General features: G+C 47.0%; 1 long non-coding RNA gene across 1 annotated transcript in view; it reads right to left on the reverse strand.

The window, feature by feature from the left end:
• Positions 1–522: 522 nt before the first annotated feature.
• Positions 523–15,707, reverse strand: part of LOC129465398 (uncharacterized) — a 46,043-nt gene continuing 30,858 nt past the window's right edge. Inside the window, exons 2-3 of the long non-coding RNA XR_008651952.2 lie at positions 9,728–9,796; positions 523–817 (exon numbers count right to left, since the gene is read on the reverse strand). This is a non-coding gene — a long non-coding RNA (uncharacterized lncRNA). The remainder of the gene's footprint in view (positions 818–9,727; positions 9,797–15,707) is intronic.

Below are 15,707 nucleotides of genomic sequence, written 5' to 3' on the forward strand. Positions count from 1 at the left end.
TGGTCCCTGGTAAAGGACCTGTGCCTGAATTTATCCTGCGAAGAGAGGAATGCCTTTACTTTCCCTCCAGACATTGATTCACTTCCTTTGCCCAGGTGAGTTTCCATAGGATATTGGAAACATTCCATTTACCAGAGCTTTCATATACACCCAGGCTGAAGAAAATATTCGACTTAACTATTGAGAACAGAGAATTTGGGGAGATTCCAGTATGACAAGTAACAATACTCATCTGAGACCTGAGTTCTACCACTTGTCCTCACCTCCACCCTGCGAAATCTTAAATGCCCTCAGGGAAGAAAAGCTAGTCAGACTAATTAATACCTTGTCTTCTCTCACTGAGTTGTCTTATGCTGAATTTCAAAGAGAATATCATTTCACTTCTCATGTATCAGATGTTGCAGTATGCTCTAATCACCTAGGTTAGGGGTGGGAGAGTAGTTGATATAATAACTTGAGGTAAAATAAGTATAAGACATGAATCTTACTTTCAAGAAATTTATAGTATATATTATCTATACATAAGAAGTTACCCCCAGAATGTAGTTACTTGAAACAACAATAAATATTTATTCTCTCTCAGTTTCTGTGGGTCAAGAATTCAAGAGCAGTTTAGCAAAGCAGTTCTGCCTTGATGTCTCTCTTGAAGTTGTAGTCAAGATGTCAGCTAGGGCTGTAGTTATCTGAAAGCTTGACTGGGGTTGACCACTCTGTACTGCAAGCTGGTTCACTCACATGGACAGCAAGTTGGTGCTGGCTTTTGGTAGAAGGCCTCAGTTTCTCTCCACATTGGCCTCTCCATAGGGCTGCTTGGTGGCTGGCAAGAGATCCAAGAGAGAGACCATGGTGGAAACTGCAATGTCTCTTATGGTTTCATGTTAGAAGTTACACATGTCACTTCCACAGTATTGTGTTGGTTACATGGGCCAGCCATCATTCAGTGTAGGAAGGGAAAACAGAAAGGGCATGAATATCAAGAGAGGAGGGTCAATGAGGCCATCTTGGAGGCTACCACATAATCTATCTGGGATTTCAAAGTTATGATAAAAAGTAACGCTAAATAGAAGAGCTAGTATGTTTATAAACCTACAAGAACTTTGAATATGCTCATGATAGAATAAATTTCATAGTTTTTCACAAAATGCCATTGAATAAGTGACTTCAGTAAACTCTATTTTCGTTGAAACTTGTTTTTTTTTTTTGCACTCCTTGAAAACATTCTTCAGAGTAGGCTAAGAGATTTAATGAATTATATGGTTATCTTAATTTTCATTCAAAGGATGTCAGCCATACTGCTATAACAAAGAAACCCACAAATATAGTGAGCCTCTTACTTCAAATAAAGTAATAGTACAGAGATATATGGAGTAGATGGTCTTTGGTAGAAAAGGCTTGCATCTCTGGGTCCATGGTGGCTGCTTAATGGATCACCATGTCATAGCAAGCAAAAGGATGAAAAAGTGAGAGAGCAACTACCTTTCCTTTTTAAATACAAGACCCAGAAGTTACACACATTGCTCCACTCACATTCTATTGACCAGAACATAGTTATGGGACCACCTCTAATTGCAAGAGAGGCTGGGCAGTGTAGTACCCAGCTGGCAGCCATGCACCCTGCTAAGATTTAGTGTGTGTATAGCAGGGTAGCAGAGTCATATTATTAAAAGGAAGAAGAGACAGGATGATGAGAATTAGTGGTCTCTGCCACACTTTCAAAATATAATTTGTGGGGACAGGTCAGGTGACAAAAGTTAACAAGTAATTGGACCACATCTCTGGATCCAATTCAATAATTAGATGCACATTAAAAACATGATAGTAAGAAATGCTATCTTGCTAGAAGACTATGTTGTAAAAAACGATGTCATACAATTCAGAAATTAGTTTTGTAATGTTGCTGTGTTATGTTTACCATTGCTTTAAAAACAGGTTTGATTTATTCAAATATTTGTTTATCCAGGCAATGTGCTTGGCAGTGGAAAAGCAGAAGTAAACAAGATCCTTACCTCACAGAACTTAGTCTAAAAGGAGAGACAAACAGGAAGATACAATATAGTGGGGTAGGTGCTGTGACTAGTGAAATCAGGAGTACTGGGTGGGGAATTAATAAATGCTTCTTGGAGGAAGTAGTGTTTGTGCTGAGACTTGATCTATAAAATATATTACATTCAATGCCAGCTACCCGGGAGGGTAAGGCAAGAGAATCACTTGAACCCCGGGAGGCGGAGGTTGCAGTGAGCCGAGATCACGCCACTGCACTCCAGCCTGGGCGACAGAGTGAGACTCCATCTCAAAAAAACAAAACAAAAACCAACATTACAGAGAGCACATCAGAGTTTAAATAGATTTCAGATTTATCAACAGACTGAATGAGGCTTTAATATTTATAACCAAGTACTGTAACCATACATATAGTATATTAGTTTAATTATCCCAACAAATCTATGAGAAAGATATTACTGCCATTTTACAGGTGAAGATATTGAGACCCAAGGAGGTTAAGTAACTTGCCAAGGTTACATACCTGTTAAGTAAGGGAGGCAACTTTCAAACTCAAGTCTTTTCAGATGACTTCCCTGTACAAAATAAAAGCACATTAACAAAAAGCAAACATTATCATTAAAAATTCTGGCCAGGCACAGTGGCTCACGCCTGTAATCCCAGCACTTTGGGAGGCTGAGCCAGGCAGATCACAAGGTCAGGAGTTCGATACCAGCCTGACCAACATGGTGAAACCCCGTCTCTACTAAAAATACAAAAATTAGCTGGGGGTGGTGGAGCGTGCCTATAATCCCAGCTACTCAGGAGGCTGAGGCAGGAGAATCGCTTTAACCCAGGAGGCAGACGTTGCAGTGAGCCAAGATCGCGCCATTGCACTCCAGCCTGGACAACAGTGTGAGACTCAGTCTAAAAAAAAAAAAAAAAAAAAATTCTATGAAATATGCTTTCATAAAATATTTAGAGTTGCTTCTATCATAGGTGCATTCAAATGTATTCAATTTCTAAATTATACAAGGACTTTATTAATACACTGGATAATTAAGTGCTAGACCATGTACTCCAGACTATAAGCCTAGGACTTCAGAAGAGTGGCACATTGCCGAGATTTAGAATGAGCTGGGGAAGTCCGGGCTCAGTGGCTCACGCCTGTAATCCCACCACTTTGGGTGGCCGAGGCAGGCAGATCACTTGAGATCAGGAGTTCAAGACCAGCCTGGCCAACATGATAAAACCCCGTCTCTACCGAAAATATAAAAATTAGCCAGGCATGGTGGTTGGCGCCTGTAATCCCAGCTATTCAGGAGGCTGAGGCAGGAGAATCACTTTAACCTAGGAGGCAGAGGTTGCAGTAAGCCGAGATCACGCCATTGCACTCCAGCCTGGGTAACAGAGCAAGACTTCATCTCAAATAAATAAATAAGTGAATAAATAAATATTTTAAAATAAAGAGGCCAGGCACGGTAGCTCACGCCTATAATCCCAGCACTTTGGAAGGCCGACGCGGGTGGATCATGAGGTCAGGAGATCGAGACCAGCCTGGCTAACACGGTGAAACCCCGTCTCTATTAAAAATACAAAGAATTAGCTGGGCGTGGTGGTGGGTGCCTGTAACCCCAGGTACTCGGGAGGCTGAGGCAGGAGAATGGTGTGAACCCGGGAGGCGGAGCTTGCAGTGAGCCCAGATGGCGCCACTGCACTCGGGCCTGGGTGACAGAGCGGGACTATGTCTCAAAAAAAAATGAATAATTAAGATAAAATAAAATAAAGAATGAGATGGGGAAGCTTATGCAGGGCTTGGATGGGCCTTGATGACTAATACAGAGGACAGTGCATTCCAGACACTGGAATCACAGGAGCAAAGCTGAAGACAAAATGGGCACATTAGTGAGACAATACTGAGACACTGAGACCCAAATGACTAAAGTAGAAGGTGTATTAGAAAGAAGCTTTCTGGTTCTCCCAGGTACAGGAGAAGGAAGAGATTGGAGACCTCAGGGTCAGTTTACCCCCATTTAAGTGGCCATGGTAGCTGTGACCTACCCCCACTTTTCTAGGAAAAAATATATTCCAGCATTCCCAAGATCTTCTGTCTTCAGTGTAATCATATTATCACCTTGAATATCAAAAGACATATATTATTTTCCTAATGCTGGTCTGGGGCTGTACCAATTGACAGACACAATCTTTGCTTCATTCAAGTTTCCAGTCTAATAGGATACAAACAGACAATTCAGAGAACAAAATGGGGCAAACGGCCCAAAATAAAAGCATCATGATTCCCTTAAGATGTCAAAGTGCTTACAGCTGTACCATGTAGGGGGCCATAACAAATGCTACATTTAAGAGGACACTAGGCACGGGTGGGGTGGTCCCAGGCTTGATAGGGTTACTTATGCCCCCAAATCCTTGTGGTCAACCCAAACAGTCGCCTGGAAAAGGGCTGATGGACAGGATACCTTTCCTCCAAAGGAATCCTGCCTCTCCTATATGCCCCGAAATGAGCATTGAGTGGGAAGCTAACCAGAGGGAAAAATAGGAGGTGCTGTTAGGGTCAGACAGGATCCAGCAGCCTGGACCCAAGCGTGCGGAAAAGGCCATTGTCTGAGTGGCTTTCTGGATTTCCTGCCCTCAAACACCTACGCCGCCCAACATGCACACTCAATCTCCTGCCTCCTGCTCTGCCATCACTGTGATTAGGAGGCACTGCCCAGCAAGAGGACAACAGACCACTGAGGTTCTCCTAAAGTGAGAAGGGAAATCACCCAGACCCATCCCCAGTGGGGAAGGGCAAAAAGATGACACAGAGCAGGGCTTTAAGACTACTAGAGAAAAGTGTTTCCAGATCTTAACGAAGATCCAGGATCCTCCTTATCTCTCAACCCACACTCATTTCTCCTAGTTCTACTCATCCAGGAGACAGTAGAGTTTTCTGGCACAAGTGAGCAACAGCTGGATGGGGGTGGGGGTGTGTCTATGTAGGTGTCTATGCCTCTAGGCATATCCCAGTGGTTTTTATGTGTGAGAGAGGAGAATTCAGCAAACAGGGTGTGGTTGTGGGTGTGTCTCACGTAGGATGAGGCATCTAAAGAGCAGTTCTGTTGAGATCCTTGGGCTCCCTGTTCTACCAGCCCTGGCTTTGAGTCCATTTCATGACCCTGATGAGACCAGATTCCCAGCTGATGACGCCCATTCCCAATCACCAGCTTCCAGCTCTTTGGCCCCTCCCCCATCCACACACTTACTCCTCTGGCAGGCTAGCTGGGCTTTTGGCTGGGAACTGAGCTCAAAGCGGAAACAGGCAGTTGGAAGGTGTGATTTATGTCTCTGACTTCACCCCAGGCTGGAGCCCAAACACTTGGACCCTCCCCGCAAGTACCCGTCTGGCAAATTATCTCCTCTCCCTCAAAATCTCAGGCTCTTCTAGCTGGTCAGAGGTCTTCCAGGCAACCCCATCCTCACTACCATGCCCCCCTCTCCACTAACACTACCACTCACACCTCTAACTCCTGCTGATTACAGTGATAGAAGAATTAACTTCACTATTACCCACCGGAGGCAGGATTCTCCTATCAGCCCCAAACAATAGACACATCCCTCCATATATCTAATTTCCTTCTCTCCTGCTGTTGAGCAGTAGTTGGTAGAAACAAAGGGGAGCTAACTCACTCAGAATTCTGCCTCTGGCCTCTCAAGGTCTCTTTGCAGATTTAAGGTAATCCTCAATCCTGTGATTGTTTCTATCTCTAGAGGCTTCTTAGAAACATTCTCAAAGACAACAGAGTGCCATTTTCTTGCTCCTGATCAGTAACCTGATGCATATCTTTATCTGCCATTTGTCAAGAGCTGGAAAGCACACTCCACCCCCCACAATCTGGAAGCCTAGAGTCAGAAAAGATCTTGCTAGGAAGTGAGAATCCTCTAACTCCTTCCAGGGGCTCCCACCATTACCACTTAGAAAATCCTACTAGAAATCTAGTTTCATCTTTTCCCACTTTTAAAGATTTCTTATCAGTCAAATGCCCTTGTTAACTTTAGAGGGTAGTTGAGGAGTGTTAAATGAAGAAATTAATTTGAAAGATATAAAATCCTGCTTCATAGGATTATTTTGAGGTTAAATGTGGTCACATATGTAAAATGCTTAGATCTATACCTGGTACTTGATAACTATTAGCTGTTTTCTCCTGTAATACCTCAAAAATTGGGGAGGGACCTGGGAGTTTGCCCTTCCTAGACATCCAGAGCCCATGGGCTCATCATAACCTTGTTGAATGGGAAGCTCAGATTCCTAGGTTTTAGTTTTGTGTTTTTTTTCTTTTTTTGAGACGGAGTCTCGCTCTGTCACCCAGGCTGGAATGCAGTGGTGCAATCTCGGCTCACTGCAACCTCTGCCTCCTGGATTCAAGTGATTCTCTGCCTCAGGCTCCCGAGTAGCTGGGACTACAGGCGTGCACCACCACACCAGCTAATTTTTGCATTTTTAGTAGAGACGGGGTTTCACCATGTTGGCCAGGCTGGTCTTGAACTCCTGACCTTGTGATCTGCCCGCCTCGGCCTCCCAAAGTGCTGGGATTACAGGTGTGAGCCACCACGCCCGGCCCCTAGGTTTTAGTTTCTGAAGGTACATGGTTGCATGAATGAATGAGTCCATGCTCCATTCAGTTTTCTGGGGTCTGGCCTCTCCTTCCCTGGCTTCCTTCCCATCACCCCCTACAGAGCCTTTCCCCTAGATCACTGAGCTCATCCTGGTTACCAATTATTTGTTTATTCCTGGCCCCCACACAAGGACTCCAGCCGCAACCCTGGTTTTCCCCTGAGTTCCTGTATGAGAATCTGAATGTATTGGAGTAAGATGGAACCTCAAGGATCACCTAGCCCAATTCCTTTGATTTAGGAAAGACAAAATCGAGAGCCAAAGAAGGGCAGACTTGCTCTAGTTGGAACTTCCAAGTCAAGTACCTGGATCCAGCCCAGGGAGTCCCTGTGTGCTTTCAAGGGTAAAAGAATTCTCATCCCCTTCTTCCTTTCTCTCTCTCAGTGAGTAGAATAAATCACTATTTTTAACTGCCTAAAACATGAGCAAAAGTTGGAGAAAGGCTCAAGGAAGTCCTTCTACATACAAGCTTACTGGCCTCTTCCTTATTTTCCTGGGTCTTCTCTAATTCTTATTTCTGTCCCTTCTTGCATTCCTCCCTTCCTCCACCTCCAGTCACACTTAGATGGCTTCTATGCTAACCTGTATGTCACTTGCATATCATTCAACAATAGATCAATAGATCTGGGGTTTTTTTGGTTTTTGTTTTTGTTTTGTTTTGTTTTTTTGAGACAGAGTCTTACTCTTTTGCCCAGGCTAGAGTGCAAGTGGCATGATTTTGGCTCACTGCAACCTCTACTTCCCAGGTTCAAGCAATTCTCATGCCTCAGCCTCCTTAATCAGCTGGGATTACAGGCGTGTGACACCATGCACAGCTAATTTTTTGTATTTTAGTAGAGACGAGGTTTCACCATGTTGCCCAGGCTGGTCTCAAACTTCTGAACTCAAGAAATCCGCCCGCCTTGGCCTCCAAAAGTGCTGGGATTACAGGCGTAAGCCACCATGCCCGGCCTAGATTTGCTTTTAAAAAATGAATTTGTTGCTGAGTGCAGTGGCTCATTCCTGTAATCCCAACACTTTAGGAGGCCAAGGCAGGAGGATCACCTGAGCCGAGGAGTTCGAGACCAGCCTGGGCAAACATAGTGAGACCCCGTTCCTACAAACAAACAAAGAATTCGTTTAAAAAGAAAAAGAAGAATGGGTCAATGGCTTTCTTTGAAAGCGTTTAGTCTGAATCCAACACCTAGGTCCAAAGTGGGGTACACTTGACCAGCAGCTTCTATGAGCATGAACACCCCATAAGCCTCATAAAGGCATTCCTTTTGCCTTTGCCAGTGAGGCTCAAGCATTCCAGAGATAAACCTAGTGGGCTGGTCTTTCCTAAAGTAAAGCCAGATTGCTTGGGTTTGAATCCCAGCTCTTCTGCTTACCTTGGGCAAGTCTGTGCCTCAGTTTCCTCATCTTATGGAATAGGTCAATAGTACCTCCCTGATAAAGGGGCCGTGCCAATTAAATAAGTTAATACATATAAAGCTCTTAGAATACATACTATATACCATAAAGCATAAGCTATTATTATTATAGGAGAGACAATAACTCCAGGAAGCCGTGCCTCCACCTCCACCCCCCATACACACCTGAGCCATGTGGCACGGTTCCCCTCTCTTCCTGGGATCTCATTACCCTTCTCCAAACCAGCCCATCTGGCCCCTGTGCAGTCTTACCCTTATCCAACCCCCAGCTCTACCCCTGGGGCCCAAACCTGGGTGTAGGGGAGGGAAGAAAGGAAAAACTTGGCCATTTTAGGGCAGAAGAACTGTTAGAGGGGAGAAGGGGTGGGGGCAACAGGGAAGTGGACCCAGAGTTGGGAAGCTCCTTATTGGGAAAGGCCCCTGTCTGATTCTGGGAGACAGAGGCCAGGCCTGGGCACTCAGCCAAGTCCAAAGAGCAGGCCCCAGGCCCTAGTCCTGGCCCCCAAAGCCAGCAGCAGTGAAGAGACTAAATGTTCAGTTGCTTTGGGCCCTTCTCCAGACAGTCACAGGACACTTTCCCTAGCCCAATCTCACCTCTTCTGACAAAATACCCATGGTGATTAAAGTAGCTAGAACCAGGAGTACAACGTCTCTGTGCATATATGTGTGTGTTGGGAGGAGGGAGAGACTCATGCTTCCGGGCCATAATAAGGTCAAACCACTGTTCCAAAAGTGGCTGTCTCCAGGACACTGCCCACCACCCACAACCCCCACTACCTCCCACAAGTCCAACGGCTGGCTGTGAACTCCTCCTACAGGAACTCAGCCAGTTCTGGGGAGACTGCTAGTGAGGGGGGGCCCAAGGGTGAGTAACGGTTCCCGTGGGGATCGGGGTGCCCATGACTAATCAATGAGAGGGTGAGAAATCAAACTTACATTCCTTGACTTGTAGGGCAGTAGCTGGAGGTGGGAGGTGGGGCAGGGGCAGACTGAAGCAAGGACAGCCAAGTAGGGACGCAGAGAGGGAAGCGAGGCTGAGGTGGGGGTGGGGAGTCCTTCCAGCCCTGCTCTCTCCACATCTCAGGCTGAAGGAGAGGCAGGCCCCAGGTAACCAAACACCTGGTTCCTGCTTCCCATCCCCTGGCAAATAAGCTTCTCCTCCAGTTCATTCAATGCAGGGCTACAGACTTTGAATGGGTTGAGGGAAGGGCACACTGACATCTCATTTGCATTCCTCAGCCCCTACCCCACTCATCTAGGAGTCCCTGTGCCCAGAAGACCCGGCTTGGAAAAACTCCCCTGTGCAAGGCTGAGAGCTAGACTAAGGGCATAAGAGCGGAAATGAGCTGGGAGCCAAGATGCTGAGAGGAGGAAGGAAGCCAGTCTGCTGCCACAAAGGAGTCAGGAAAGAGAGGGAACAAACAGCCAAGGGCTTCCTGCCCATCCCCTTCCCTGCCTCTCCACCAACCTCCTCCAGCCTGTCCAGACATCTCAGGCCCAGGGGAGAGTGAGGAAAGGAGTGCAGAGACCCACATGAAACGCCCTCTAAACCTTCCAGCTCAGCAGCCTTCATGGCAGAGGCGGGGGGCTATTCTCACAGCAGCCCCTGCATCAATAGCTAGATCATCACTCCCATGTCAGCCAGTTCCAGAAGCCCCCTTACCCCAATTTCCTCCACCAAAGTGACCCATTCCTCTCTGTTTCAAGCTTGCTTTCTCTGGCGCTCCAGTATCTGCAGTTGAAAGAGAACACCATGAGTTTGGGAAGGGATGTGGTGGTGGGGAGGGTTGGGAGAGTTGTAAGAACAGGCAGCCCTCTTCCCCAAACTGCTATCTCACCTCCCATTGCACTGGCAAGAGAGCAGGGGCAATCACACCTCACACACACACATACACACACACCCCAACTTTAGCCTATTGACAGATCAGGATACAGACACCCCACCCATGCAAATACACCAACATAAGCATGTTCAGGTTTTCAGACCATACACACACAGAGATGGAGGTTTTCACCTCACAGGCACATTCGCATCACACAAGATCTTTTCCCAGCCTGGCCAGCACAAGTGGTGAACATGGGAAAGATGTAGAAACCTGGGCCAACTTGGGCCCAAAATATATTCCAGCTTTGGCCCTTCTCCAGGCCTGTTTCTCCATTCCTTGCTACTCCCCCAGGGCTTTCCCATGCAGAACACAGGAGAAGATGGAGAGGAGGCACCTGAGGGTGCTCTGTTCCTAAGCTGTGATACGCAGTCAACTCTGTCTGGGTTTCTGGAACCCAGCCCCCCTCCCTGAGGTGATCACATGGAAAATGTCCAGCTGCGGTTGCTTGGAGAGATGAGCTCAGCCAGTCTGAGTGGGGCTGGGGGCCTGGACTCAGCGTCAGACTTTCCACTTCGGACCTTACCCCTCCTCCCACCTCCAAATACCACTCCAGGGATTCAGGAGCAGGAAAGGGGCCAAAGGGACTTCTGACACAAAAGTCGCAGTCTTGGACTGGTTCAGAAGGGGAAGGGTGGACACTGATGAAGGGCGGAACAGATCTGGAAGCACCTCTAGTCTGCTTCATTCCTGCCCACCCACTTCAGGGAAATAAATCCAAAGATGGACCAAAAAAGACAAGGGAGACTAGGTTGCAGTGTAATAAGCGGGGGGAAGATGACTTCAGAAATCGGTCCCCAGGGGTGGGAGCAGGAGGGCAGGGAACTCAAGAAAGAGTAGATTCAACTCAATGACCCCAAAATGACAAAGGACTTAGAAAGCTGGGTCCTAAATGGGAAGCTGGGGGTGGCAGAGGAAGGAGCAGACCAGTGTTAACACTGCCTCTCATTGGCCAATGAAGAGTTCCAGACCTGGCAGAAGGAAAGGATTAGTCCCTCCATGCAGTCTTCCAAAGTATATTTCCCACTCTTCGTGACTCTGCACCCCTGCCCTCCCTCTCCTCACATTCTTTTCCCTCTATCCCCCGTCTCTATTATGCGCTTCCCCTTTCCTTTCTCCTTTCCTCTCTCCTACCATCTTTCTAGGATGCTCCTTCCTGGTTCCTCCACCCCCTTCTCCTTCACCAATCCCTAGCCACTCTGTCTTTTCCTTTCGCTGAACCCTCTCTGTCTACCTCTTTGCTCTTATTTATGTCTCCAACCTAACCCATTTCCCCCTCCTTCTCCCTCCTTATTCTCCCCAGCATAGCCCACAGAGCTTTATACATAGTAAGCACTCAAAAATGTATACTGCTTAGATCAACGGCACTTATTAGTTAATGTCCCTTGCACAATTCTAGGAACCTTAGAGCAGACTGAGATCTTTATTAGTTAAAATGTTGGAGCCATGAAAGATTTTGATCTGAGAAGTAACATCATCAGAGCCTTGGTTTAGGAAGATTAATTTGCCTGCAAAGAGTAGGGTGGATTTCAGGGGAAAATGAGACCCTTTTTTTCATTTTCTCTCTTTCTTTCTTCAACTGTTTCTTTCTCTCTGACTTCTTCACCATCTGACAGGCTTCCCCACCTGACCATAACTTCCTCTCTCCCTTCCATGAGTCTTCCCTCCTTCCTTGAGTTTTCCTTCCCTTTACCCCTGTCCTGCCCTTCCTCCTCTCAACAACCCCCCTTCCTAGAACATCTGTAAGCAATTGGTTTGTAGAGAGGGGTAGGGTTGAGATTTCCCAGCCAGCTGTGGGGGTGTGGCCTGCCCTGGCCGACTGGATGGAAGAGTGTGGCCTGAAGGGAGAGCCGCTTTCCCTAGAGGTGAAAGCTTGGAGTGCCATTCCACCGTTTCTGTTCCTAGGCACCCAGCTCTTTAATCAAACCCCAAACTTCTCTTCTTCCCAGGTCAATCTTATCACACACCCCTTTTCTATCTTAGAGACCTGGAAGCCCTACCCTACCTCCCAGTTCCACAATTCTGTCATCTGGAACCCTCTGGCCACATGTAGATTAGAGACTGGAAGAGGGTACCCAACCTCCCAACTGCTGGACATCTGTTGAAAGGAATATAAACCAAAGGGTCAGAAAGCTCCTCCTCTTGGCTTCTCCCTTAGGGCTTTGAAGTCCAATCAAGGACTGAGGCTAGAGGTGGAGGGTGTGGGTATTCAAAGGACAGAATGCAATTCAACCTTTACTGCAGGTAAGGTAGGAAGTCCAATATATTTTTGTACATTAGACACAGAAGTAATCACTTGTGAATTGTGAATGTATAAACTGTATACAACATTACTTTCTTTTATGCTATTATCTCAATTTAGTAAGCCTCAACCTTGGAGTCCAGGGGTGAAGAATCTTCTAAGGCTTTGTTCCTCCTCAAGTTATAGCTCTGGAAGAAAAGGAGGGGGCTCTGCTTCCCAGGAGTGCTCCATATCACTGGGGTCATAAATCTCAGCCCCAGAGACTCTCCATTTTACTTTTATGCACTGGCTGCTGGGGACACCTGGAACCTTTATAGGAATTGCTGTAAACCCCGCTTATCCCTTAGTTCAGCACCCCAACAGGTTAGCTCTCCCTGAAGAGAAAGGCAAGGGGATGGACCTATTCTTAGCCCTGTACGTGATCCCTGGAAAACAAATGTGCTCATTGTGAGGTGATGATGGACAGGGAGGAATTTGCAGCCAAGAAAGGAGTGTATGTGTTTGTTTGGGGGTAGAGAGATGAGGAGCGCCAGAGGTCCAGAGAACTCATGAGGAAGACTTATTAAAAGCAAGGAGAGGGACATGTGCTAAATAAACACAACTTTGTGCCATTGTGTTAAGGACTAATGGCACACTATGCTCTACACACACACACACACACACCTTGATTACTACCTGATCAGAGATGCTGTTATCTCTATAAAGCCAGAAAGAGCTGAAGCTAGTAACAGCATGTCTGGGTTTGGAGTGCAATCCGTGGCCCTCCTGCCTTCCTCCCCAGCCTCTTCCAATGCCCTTTCTGTCTGGGATTGATAATCCTTACCAAGAGAGGGCTGGAAATGGCAGGCAGACTTGTGGAGGTGGGAGGGAACGCCTGGCTCATCCTCAACCCCTCATAGCCCCAATCGGATGTGCACTGGGAATCCTGGTGCTCCAGGTCCCTTCCTGATGGGCTCCAGATGTGCTTACATCTGGGAAGGCCATCCCAAGAAGCTGACACTCCCATCCACAGCTCCCACCCCGGATGGTTCTCTCCTCTGACTGCCAGGCCCTTGAGCTGAGAAGCTTCAGGCACCCCTTTCTTCTCCAGAGGTAGGTACAAGGCAGCAAAGGGGAGAGAAAGGAAAGTCATGGGGTGGCATGAGTGAGCAAATAAAATGAGGTCAATGTTTAGGACACCCCAGAGGATCTTATTTTCCTTTTAACTTCCTATCTGGAGTTGTTACATTTTGTCATAGCATTCTGGTGCCTCCAAAAACGCCAAAAATAAATAAATAAATAAATAAATAAATAAATAAGAAAAATTGAAGAACTTTTGGGAAAAGACATTAGCAAGTGGGGGAAATTCCTTCCCATTGATCTGCTTAATCTGGATTCCTGGGTCTTGTATCTTTTATCCTAGTGTTCTCTTAGCTCTGCTCCTCTCCTGTCAGTGCCCATCCCCTAGGCCCTGTCTCCCTGTGCCTCTCCTAGTCTCGCCTGGAAAAACTCCCAGTTTGGTCCCCACGGAGGTATCTAGTCATAGTCTTTTTTTTTTTTTTTTTTTTTTTTTTTTTTGAGTCTGAGTCTCTCTCTGTCGCCCAGGCTGCAGTGCAATGATGCTATCTCGGCTCACTGCCACCTCCACCTCCCGGGTTCAAGCGATTCTCCTGCCTCAAACTCCTGAGTGGCTGGGATTACAGCCTCCTGCCACCATGCCCAGCTAATTTTTTGTATTTTTAGTAGAGACGGGGTTTCACCATGTTAGCCAGGCTGGTCTCAAACTCCTGACCTCAGGTGATCCACCTGCCTCAGCCTCCCAAAGTGCTGAGATTACAGGTGTGAGCCACCACATCTGGCTCTAGTCAGAGTCTTAATCACTGGGTTCAGAGTCCTGGAGCAACAATAGAACCCACGCATCTTATTGCTAAGGTCTGCTTTTGTCACCCTAGTAAACATCTTCCATCCGCCCCTCCTGTGCTCTGTGCAAACTGGGGATAGAAAAAGGAGAGGAGTCTGGATTTATTTTAGGCATAGGACACGGGGGAGGGGTTTCTCCTGGGTCAGACAGCGGGTGGGGATGGTGGAGGTGACTCACAGATGATAGAGCCCTCAGTTCCTCTAGGCAGAGACCTGAGTCAGAGCAGCAACAGAGCCTGAGGGTGCAAATGGTCTACTCCTGTACTTTCCAATTTCCCTCTCTTAGACATACACGTACACACACACAGAACGACTCCCCAGCTTCAGCAGGCTCTGGATCCTGGTATAACTGGGCTCCTATTCTACTTCTGGAAATCCCCCTACCCCTGCCTTCAGCTTCATAATTTTCCTAAATATCCCGCCTTCCTTCTCTCTGTGAGATCCAACTTCTTTGTTTGCTTATTTGTTTTTGTTTTGTTTTGTTTTGTTTTTGAGATGGAGTCTCATTCTGTCACCCAGGCTGGAGTGCAATGGTGCAATCTCGGCTCACTGCAACCTCCGCCTCCCAAGGTTCAAGCAATTCTCCTGCCTCAGCCTCCCAAGTAGCTGGGATTACAGGCACCCACCACCACACCTGGCTAATTTTTGTATTTTTACTAGAGACGGGGTTTCACCATGTTGGCCAGGCTAGTCTCGAACTTCTGACCTCGTGATCCACCCACCATGGCCTCCCAAAGTGCTGGGATTACAGGCATGAGCCACCGCGCCTGGCCTAGGAAGTTTTATTTCATGGACACCTCAGCCTCCACCACCCCTACCCAACCAGACTTTTTACAGCCCAACAAGACCCGAGTCTGTTTCTTGAAACCAAGGCATCCAGCCTTAGTGTTCTCAGAATTTCCAGGCATCCGAGAATCTTAAAGAAGCCACAGAGTCTCACCCCAGAGAAATCACATACATGCGGACAAAAACTTCCATCCAGTTTCGGAGGATTAATGGATTGTATACCCAATCTTCCCCCACCCCACCCCAAGGACAATGGATCTGGGTTATAATTCCTACTCTAGAATCTTCCCCCATACCTCTGTAGAAACCCAGCCCGGTTTACAGGGCTGACATTGCAGTGGGAAAAGCAATGGCTCTGAAATCTACTGGGATTGGGTTTGGATTTCACCTCTGCCCCTTTCTGTTGGCCTTCGCTTAGTCACTTCTCTCCTTTAGGCTTCAGTTTCCTAACAGTAAAATGAGGATCATGATACCTTCAGTGCTGGATAAGTTGGGATAAATGGGATAGAGGCAGATTAAAGGTCAAGCCCAGGGCCAGGAATAGAGCATGTGCTAAATAAACCATTATCAGTACTCCCCACCCCTCTTCCACGCTACTAAAATTCAGCATGACCCCTGGCATTAGAACTTGCACCTGTATCCTGAACTCCTCTGTGGAAATTCACTCTTCTGGTTCTAAAACTCCAGCCTTCAGGGCAAGCAGGCTGGCGACAACAGGAGCCTGCTGAGTGTCCTGGCCTTGCCCTTCACCCTTCTTCCTCTCCATCAAGCAGACCATGATTAATAATAGTCAGTCATCACAGCAAATCATTCCTACTGAGCAATGAAGGGAC

The sequence above is a fragment of the Symphalangus syndactylus genome, chromosome 17, assembly GCF_028878055.3.
Source record: "Symphalangus syndactylus isolate Jambi chromosome 17, NHGRI_mSymSyn1-v2.1_pri, whole genome shotgun sequence".
Lineage (NCBI taxonomy): Eukaryota > Metazoa > Chordata > Mammalia > Primates > Hylobatidae > Symphalangus > Symphalangus syndactylus.